The 10188-nt window shown below is 33.5% G+C and overlaps 1 pseudogene; it reads right to left on the bottom strand.

The window, feature by feature from the left end:
• Positions 1 to 3241: 3241 nt before the first annotated feature.
• LOC110661935 (uncharacterized) lies at positions 3242 to 3820 on the bottom strand (annotated as a pseudogene).
• Positions 3821 to 10188: the final 6368 nt, after the last annotated feature.

Genomic DNA, 10188 nt, shown 5'->3' with positions numbered 1-10188 from the left:
GGATTTGGTCAATTTGTTCACTAGGTTTTGGTCACTATTTGGGCATGATTCCTATATGAAAATTGTGTCATTTTGTGTCTATTTTCATTCCCAATTGGCCTCACACCAATTGGACTTGTAAATTTTCAGTTTTGGTCCCTGAAAGGGACCTTGGTCATGCTGGCTGCAGCATGACCATTTTCAATCCGAATTTAAACTCACTTCCAACACTTCCAACACATCTCAATTGGTCACAAATGACCATTTTCTATCTCAAACAAGGTCAAACATACCATTTCACAATTTCTCAAATTTTTGTCTTCCAAAACCCTAGGTGCCAAACCCTAATTCACCAATTTGTTGCATTTAGCTAATTCAAAGCATATAACCATAATCATTCAACTCCTTCATGTTCATATTCACCTCTAATTCAATCAAACCCATGCAAATCATACCCCCACACATGTTGGCCGAATTTCCCTTTAGTCCCCCTAAGATGTTTTCTTTTCATTTTAAATGAATTTCTAAGTTTATTCAACTATAAACACAATTAAATCAACTAACAAATCAAGTTTAGTTTACTAACCTTTTACAGAATTTTCTTTCCCTTAAAAACTCTTCCTTTCTTCTTTTCTTTTCTTGCTCAAGCTTCTTCTCAAGTGGAGTTAACAAGGTTTAATGGGGATTTTTAGGGACAAGGTGAGGTTTTGAAAACTTTGATCAAGCTTTCATGGGAGTTGTTTTAATGGTGAAGTGAGGGAGAGAATGGAGATGGGTCACGGCAACAAGGAAGAAGAGTGAATTTCTTTTTTTTTTTATGAATTTTTAAGTCTTATGGAAGACCACAATTATCCAAAAATTAATTTTTAATTATATTAGTGTTTATGACATCATGCATGATGTCATGCATGATGTCACCAATTTCTACTTTTCCTTTTTCTTCTTTTTTTTTTATTTTTCTATTAATTCTCGATTCCGAAATTTTATTTTCTCAGATTTTATTTAACAGTTAGGTCAGGAGTCAGCTCTCGGAGTCAATTGACCAAATTGCCCCTCGCCTGTTCAACCCGGTTTGCAAATAATTCAATATTTCTTCCGGCTTGCTACCTAATTATTTGACTGGCTTAGTAATTCTTTTTCGTGATTTTCTCTTTTCCTCTGCGTTCATAATAGTCCTAAGGACCGCAGCATCACATTTTACGGTTCGAAATTTGAGTTTATATCGATTTCGTAGTCCTTCCCGAGAAGGTCACCCATCGCTGTGACTCTCGGCTCATTTAACTTCTTATGTTCTATTTTTCTTATTTATGCTTAACTAATTGATAATTACTAATTATTTGTATTCATGGCTTATCTAGTTGTCTTAAGTGTGGTTCTAATCCCCTTAATTGTCCAGACTGACACCGATCACCATAATAGTAGAATATACCAGGCCATGCAAATAGGGGTGTTACAGGGGGAGAGAGAATTTACATCCAAGAACAGAATTTACATTTAAGGGGAGTCGATTTACATTCAAGGATGCACATAAACTTCAAGGGAGGTAAGGGAGAAAACAAGATCTGCAAGATTTCTCTAAGGGATTTTTAGCTAAAGTTCCAAAAGTCCAAGGCTGCAACTCTCTTTCTGGGTTCTTTCACTCTATTTTCTTCTCATATCTTCTCTTTATCTTTTTATAAACTTGATTCTAAAACTCACCATGGGTGAGTAGGCTCTTTATTCTAGGGTTAGGGTGTAGCACTCTCAATTTCGTTATGGATCTGGTTTGATTTTATTTAATACATTAGGTATTTTATTCTTTGATTCAATTTCTTGTGACCTTAATCCATGCTATGTGCTGATACTCACTTAGTATTGATTTCAGATATTAATTGAAATACTGAAAAGTGAAGATTAATATTAGAAAATTGAGATTTTGAACCTAGGAAATCTGACCTAGAGATATGCTGATGACCTTTATGGAGTTCCAAAATTAATCAAAGATCTTAAAGGGTTTTAATTAATTTAGTCATCATGACAGTAGGATTTATGTTAATTAAAATACACCTTTAGTGCCTTGAGAGAGGACTTAAGATAACTTAGGATTAATTTTCATCAAAGTAATAATCTCCCATTTATTGAATGAATCAGATTTATTCTATAATTGATTGAAGTGTGAACCCTAGCTCTAGAATGCCTTTGTCCATTAGTATTTTATTTTAGGTAATTATTTAGATTTTATTTCTTTCAATTTAGATATAACTATTATTTTTCTATAATTCGATCGTCTAGATAATTAAAATCACTGTAGTTTGATACTCAACATGGTCCTCATAGGAACGATACTCTACTCATCACTTTATTACTTGTTAGCGATCCGTGCACTTGCGGTGGTTGAAAAACTAGCAAACAGCAGTAAAATGAAATTTTATGGTTACAAGGTTTGGTGGGTAATCTTGGGTTGATACAGAACAAGGCAACAATGTTTTGTGACAGCCAGAGTGCAATACATCTCACAAAGAATCAAATGTACTATGAACGAACTAAGCACATTGATGTCAGATATCACTTCATTCGAGACATTGTATCTCAAGGGACTGTAGTTGTGCAAAAAGTCTCTACACATGATAATCCAACATATATGATGACCAAGGGAGTCCCAGTCAGCAAGTTTAGGCATTGCCTAGACTTGGTTGATGTTTGTAGTACTCAGTAATGCCCTTGCGAGGGAATATGACAAGACAAAGTATTTATAGTTATTTTGTTGATGATAGAGGAAATTCAAGCCAATGGGAAGAATTGTTATTTTTGTGGCTTTGAATTTTGATATATGTTTTTTCATGGACCCGAATCGTGACTCGACCAGAAAGTTTTCGCGTTGTGACTAGAATAAAAAGTGAGATCTGTGGTGGTAGCGAAGGGCACGAGCCGACAGGCTCGAGCCTGAAGCCCACTAGTATAAATATTGTAATATTCTACCATTTATGATAGAGTTATGAGGTATTCAGGAAACACACTGGGATTAGGGTTTGAGAGTTCTGATTGATTACATCTTGCTCTTTTCATCATAGTGGAATTTTTTCTCTTGTCTTGGCCGTAGACATAGACCTTATGGTTGAACCATGTTAAATCCTGTGTTATTTTTTTTCTCTTTTAAATACTGTGTGATTGTGCGATTTATGTATGTGCCTTAAATTTGCGTGCTTGTTATAACAATAATAAATTGATATTTCAAAGATGACCATCATTACAAGAGGAGAAAAAGAGTTCGAGGCAAGTCATTCTATAAGCTCTATCTAACAACACAACACTCACTGCAAAGCTCTTTTTCTCCTTCCTTTTCCATGGGTTCAAAACTCCTCATTCCATATCCATTTCCTGATGTGTCAAATACATGGACGACTGACATTAATCTTAAGTTATCACCTGGAAGCCGGTAAACTACCAAGGAGTAAAAGTTTATTCCAATAGGTGCCATGGTAAGGTAGAGCCATTGGATGGGTGGCCAATTTGAGTCCTTCGCATTTGATGTTGAAAATGGATACCAAATGTGACCCATCAGCCTCATTCCACATATTGACTTTACCATCATAGGCCTTAATATGACCCTTCCAAGCATTTAAGAAATCCGTATAGCTGAAGAAATTGCTATGCATAGCTACTTTTGATTAGGTGGTATATATAATTGTCGCATCCCCAACATAAGATCCCATTTATCATGCTCTGAATCATACACCTCAGCAGAACTCCGTTCCAATGTACGCCAAGGCCCTTCCACATTTGAGTTGGCTCTCTGAGCAAAACCTCCCACCACATGAATTTTCCCTTGCCATGTTACCCCAACACAAGGGCGCACACACATATGAAAGCTGAACCTTATAAAATACTTACAAAAGTAAACCTCGCTTAATAATGATACTTCAAAACTTTTCTCGTGGCATATTAAAAGAGTGAAATTAATATAATTTAAAAAGAATATAAATAATCTACTAATCAACTTATCTCAAAATTTAAAATTAAATTTTTAGAGGGCACAATCTGGAGATCGTCTATTGATATTCATGGCATCTCAGTGGTTGATCTTGGTGTTGATTCAATATGAAGGCTTGGTGAATCGCTTAAAGCTTGCAAGATTGAGGATGAGTCATTGACGCATAGTAGGGGGACAAACTTTGGTCTATTTGCATCTCTTGATTCTTCTATCCAATGTGCTTGAAATAAATTGTGTAATCCTATCTTTAGTATAAAACTTGCAAAATTTCGGACTGATGAAGAAGACACATTGGTTGTTGTAACTGATGGTAATTCATAGTATTATTCTGGGGAAAAAAGTTTATATTAAAACTGCAAATGATTATGGACAGATTAGAACTGGTAACAGAGTGGTCAATTTGCTTGGTTTATGATAAGTAGATCATCTAGGAAGTTCTTTCTCTTATTGTTCACTTATAGGATGGACAATAGATCTCTCAATTCGGATGTTTAAAAAGAAAAAATGATTTAAATTCCACATTGGAGTTTGGACAATCAAGAAAATAGTTTCTGGAATAGAATATATACCATGGAAAAAATGCTGACATATAAGAACTTATATGATGTTGAAGGCATGGGAATTAGATTATTATTTTGTCTGATTTAGTTTTGGTGGGTTTCTTTTTCTCCCTTTATTTATTTATTTATTTATTTATTCTTTTAGGGGGAGGAGGGGAGGGGGGGGGGGGTGGTGTGGGGTTGGGGGGTGTGTGAGTCGGGGGTCCTGCCAGGGCAAGACGGGATTCCCTCTCTCTTGTTCATGTAGTATTGTGAATTGTGCTATTTATGCAGATTGATGAGAAAATATGATGGTGCAAAACTCCATTTATAAGACCAATTCGTTCATTTTAGTGTTACACCCAAGCTCTTGATATGTGTTATCGTTGGGCAGTCGTAGAATATGCAAGTTTCCTTGATTTACTATGAAGCATTTCTGTGATTTTTCAAAATTTTCATGTTAATGTTTAATGTGTCAATTCTGCCAGAAAATTAAGAGCTGTTTGCCTTCGCAATGGCCCTTTTCCACTGATGGAGATAATGCTAAGAATTTAATGCTTGAGGCTTGCAATGACCAAATGTAAGTTCTTAGCTAAATATTTATTTATTGTTTACTTTTCTCATCTAAGGAGACAGGAGAAATTGAGTGTAGAAAAGAGTATAGGTGCAAGTGAAAAGTAAAAGTTTATTAAAATAAATAGATGTGTACATGTTTTCATACATTGGCCAAGGAAACTCCTCTAAAAGCTTCAGAATTATAACACCATAAGAAGGCATAAAAACATGACTACCCTATAGTAAATTGAAGGTATGAATATTTATGATGAGCTCTATTTAAGTAAATCCAAAATATAAGAGTTAAAATTTTATTGTTAGAAGAGCCCATTATGAATAAATTTCCTATTAGAATAAAAAATGCATGGAGCAATTCTCTCTACTTCTACTGTGTAAAATATTATAACAGAGTAATACAAATTGACATCAAATAGGAGAATAAAACCATATTTAAACCAAAGAGAAAGAGCAGAAAAAAAAAATTTGCATTCTAACAAAAAAAAACTGCATTCTAACAAAGGAGAAAAAAAAGATCTTTTCTTTGTGGTTCAATATTAGTGTTTTTCCTTGGTGTGATTTTGATCTTATCAAGGTGTTTAATCAGGTGCTTTATTTTCTATAATTTTTTTAGGAATTTTCTCAAATTCAGGTCATTTAGACAATAAATTTTATGTTTAATTTGTAGGTAACATGTGATTAAATATGAATTAGTGATATAAGGTTGGTTATGGATTAATATGCTTGATCGTAATATGGTTAGGGCCATTTTGATTTTTCTAACAATGGTATCAGAGCTATTATATTATTTTTCTAGTCTAAATATGTTAATTGACATATTAAACATATGCTAGGGTGATTAGAATTAAATCTAAGATTTAATTTTATAAATCTAAATTTATTAAAATATGTTCAATATGCCTATTTTGAAAAATTATATATCTATGTTTTTTTATCAGTTATGCATGATTTTTATACCATTGTAAAGTCGACATGATAAGCTTTCAATAAGTGTATTATTTGTATTTTTTTGGATAAAAGATGAGAGAATTAGGTTTGTTTAATGTTATCAGAAAGTCACTCTAAATCTAGTATTAGAAAAAGCTGAAGGAGTCCATTTCTAGTGAGTTTTCAATTGCGGTGAGGGTATGTGTGCCCAAAAACATACGATAGAGTTCTTATTTATTTTGGAAAATGCCCAACCCAAACAAATCGGAAACATCATATTTTTTATTATTTATTTAATAAAAATAGAAAAATAAAATATATATTTTTTGGAAAAATAGTTTTCCAAGGTTTTTTCAGTGGAAAAAAATTCCTACAAGGTCTTAAAAATATTTTAAAAATATTGCGGTTAAAAAATTTAATTTCTGGGACAATTTTTATTTTATTATTTTTTGGATTTTTTGATAATTATTTTAATTTTATTTCTTTAAATTTACTTTAATTATCTAAAAATCATTTTAAAATGTTCAAAATTATTTAGACATTGTTCTAAATTATTTTCACTCACTCGGAATATTTTTATCAAGATTTTTATTAATATTATTTATTTTTGAAAAAATAAATATTTTATTTGGACCTTAAATTATTTCTGTAGGTGTACAAAAATATGGTTCGTCTTGTTAGAACTCCTATTAAGATCTTTACTGCTCAACAAAGGGCTAGAGTAGATGGAATGATTAGAGAGCTAATCACTATGGAGATGGATCCTAAAGATACTTCTGATAATTTGGAGTGTCTTTTTAATCACATTGTAAGAGTGAATTCGAAGATGCACCCAAGTATTTGAATGAGAGGTCTCTTACAAGAGAGTGAGAGACATAGGGCACTAAGAGCAATTTTACCTAACCCTAACTTAAGAGGAATTTTAGATTCCACTTGGCAAAAGGTAGAAAAAAACACTATTGGGTGATACACTAGAATTGTATAGATGTTTTAAAGCACATTTACATACTATTTCATAGCATTTAGGCAAGTATTTTCATGCATAATAGTTGATTTCATTAGTTTTCGTAATTTCTATTGTAAAGCCCTTAATTCCATGTTTTCTGCATCATTTCAGGTGTTTGGATCAAGCTACAGAAGTATAGGAGTGCAAGAAAAGCTTGGAGGAGTCAAGAGACAGAGAATTGCTGCTGAGACAAAGTACACGAGTCGTGTAAACCAAGCCCAGACCTGTGTAAATCTCTACCAGAAGAAAGCCAAGAGAATCGATGAGAAACACAAGTACACAGGTCGTGCAATCAAACCCGTGTAATATGTCAGAACCTGTGTAAGTCTCTACCGAGCGCAAGTCTGAAGAAACTTATGGGAACAAAAGTACATGGCCCGTGTAATCAGGCCCGTGTAGTTGGCATAGACCCATGCAACTTTATGTGCCAAAATAAGACCACGCGATTCTCCTCCAGCAAGTTACACGGCCTTACTTTGCGAGACCCGTGCAGTGACACACGGGCCGTGTACTATGCTGCAGCTAGTTTTATAACTTGAATCTCCCTCCTGTTTTCAGATAAAAACGAGACTCCTAAGGCCTTTTGGACTCAGAGCAACCTAACCCTAGAGTAACCAATATAAATAGAAAAGAAAATGTCAAAAGAGGGGGAAGAAAAAGAAAAAAAGAAAAAGACAACTGTCGCGGGGAGACTACTGAAGGCTGCTGCTGTCGGGTTCCGCATTAGTACCAAAAGAAGTTCTCTAGCTGAAGTTCCACAAGATCAAAGCTGCAAACTATCTTCGGTTTCTTCGTTTCATCCCCTCAGACAGATTTCTATTGCTTTATTTCTTTACATGGTTTTCTTTTTACTGTCTTTACTTTTTATCATGATGTTTGCTGAACTTGTTAGTTGTATGCCCTAGAACATATCATTTAGTATGTACCTTGTACATCTTTTATTAATAAAAGGCATTTTCACATTTCCATTTACATAATATATTTATGTGTAATAGAAAAGGTCCATTGATATTTTGTTAGAAATTCTATTCCTAAGTTATTAAGAATATGAGTGATAGTATTTCTTGCACAAAGTATCATAAATAGGTTCACAATCGAGAATACTTCACAATAAAGACATGACTTATTCAGAAAGATTGTAATCATGTTTGTTCCCAAGTTATTTATATGAGATGTAAATAAGATAGAATGGTGAGTCTCATGCCATATAACAAACATGATAGGCACTTATACATGATAAGTAGGTTGAATCAGTGACACTTATGACAAGCACTTGGAGTTTACTCTTGTCAATGCATTATCATAAATCATATTAGTGCATATAATCTTTAGACCTGAGATATAACAGTTATCTTGTATACAGGTGGTTTGAGTTTAATACTACTTTCATTCTTGTACTGTGTATGGGTATATGGGCATGTGTTGGCTCTTACTAGTTATATATGGAGGTAGGTGTTGATCAAGATAGAATCTGTTCCTCTAAGTAAATAGGGATAAAATCCTATATTCATTTAATTGTTCTTGATGTTTCAAGTTCTTGGCCAGGACAAATAGATTTAATCAGAAAAGAGTTTCTAATGAGAAAATCTTTTAATCAAGAACTGGAATTAAAAGAGAACATAATATTCATAGCAAAGTTTGACATAAACCATGACTCCAGCTCGAATTGGGATTTTATAACAGAGAGATTCTAGTGCATGGTAACATATGATTATAGGTTCATTTAAGGTAAACCTTATTAATGATTGGGTGGCCATGGCATGCTATGCTAGGTATTAACCATGGTCTATGAGGTGCATAAAATGATTTAGAGAAATTATTTATTATAAGAAAGAGTTCTGATGATATTAAGAGTTGATATCATGTCTCATTGCCAATTAGTGATGAGCCTAGTAAGTCACACACATACACAAGTAATCACCAAATAAAATATGATTTAATTAATTAATTAAAGAGTTTAATTGATTAATTAAATAGGTTTGATTTGCAATTAGATTCCAAAGTCCCTAGCATGACTTGAATCCAAATTTAGGTTATTGGATGTATATTATAAGTTAAATTTATATTTAAAGTGTTTAAATATGAATTTAATTAATGAGAAATTAATTAATAGAGATTAATTAATTAATTTATATTTGATATAAATTGATTAGAAGAAGAGAAATAATTATTTTGGGTTGAGAACTCAAAATTAAGACACAGAGGCATTTTGGTCATTTCATAGGGTGACATGTGGCACCATGAGATGTTGACACATGGCACTACACATAAGCTTGCCAAATGTCTTTTAATCATGTAAGATCATTAAAATTAAGATTAAATATAGGTTTGGCACTTGGCACAATGTGATTGAGTCAATTAAACCTAGAGCCAATCAGAAGGTGACATGTGGCAAGGGTTTTAAGTGGTGACCTAGCTATATAAGTGTAAGGATGAAAGAACAAAACACAACCAGCTGCTGCCTCCCTTTGTGTCGCCACCCTTGAGGCTGCCATTCTCTCTTCTTCTTCATCTCTCATCAATTCAAAGAGATTAGCCATCAATCTCTTGAATTAAAAATACTAGAAATTGTTTCTAGTGTCCTGTTTACATCTGTAATCTCTCAAAAGGCAAAACTTGATTTTCTAATTAATAGAAAAAGCTTTAGAAGCTGTTCAAGGGCTGCCATAGGTGATCTTGGTGTGGTCAAGCTAGAGGGACAACATCTGGTGTCCTAAAGATGAATCCCAAAGGTGCCAAACACACTACATTGCATCAAGAGGTTAGTGCACTTTTTCTTGATCTAATCTAGGGTTCTAAAATTAATCTGATTAATTCTAAAATCTTAAATGGAAAATACAGATCCAAAGACATATTAAAAGAGTTTTAATATGTTGTTTATCATTGAAATCAAATAGATAAAAATGAATCTTGCATGATGCATGTGACCCTAGGTGAAAAATTTTTGAATTCAATGATATAAACTTGTGTTTTTCATGCTTCCGCTCCTCCAATTGGTATCAGAGCCACTATATTTGCCATTTAGATTATTCAATATGAGATTTGATTGTGTGATTTGATCAAAAGTTGATCAATTCATTGCTGGTTGGAATGAACAAGGTGGTGGCATGGTGGAGTGCACCATGGGTGCGCATGGTTTGGCTCCTCCCATGGTGTGCGCATGGTTTGGCCTTGGATTCTGCAATTGTTACATG

The sequence above is a fragment of the Hevea brasiliensis genome, chromosome 7 (genome assembly GCF_030052815.1).
Source record: "Hevea brasiliensis isolate MT/VB/25A 57/8 chromosome 7, ASM3005281v1, whole genome shotgun sequence".
Classification (NCBI taxonomy): Eukaryota; Viridiplantae; Streptophyta; class Magnoliopsida; order Malpighiales; family Euphorbiaceae; genus Hevea; species Hevea brasiliensis.
This window is presented reverse-complemented; position numbering and strand designations above follow the sequence as displayed.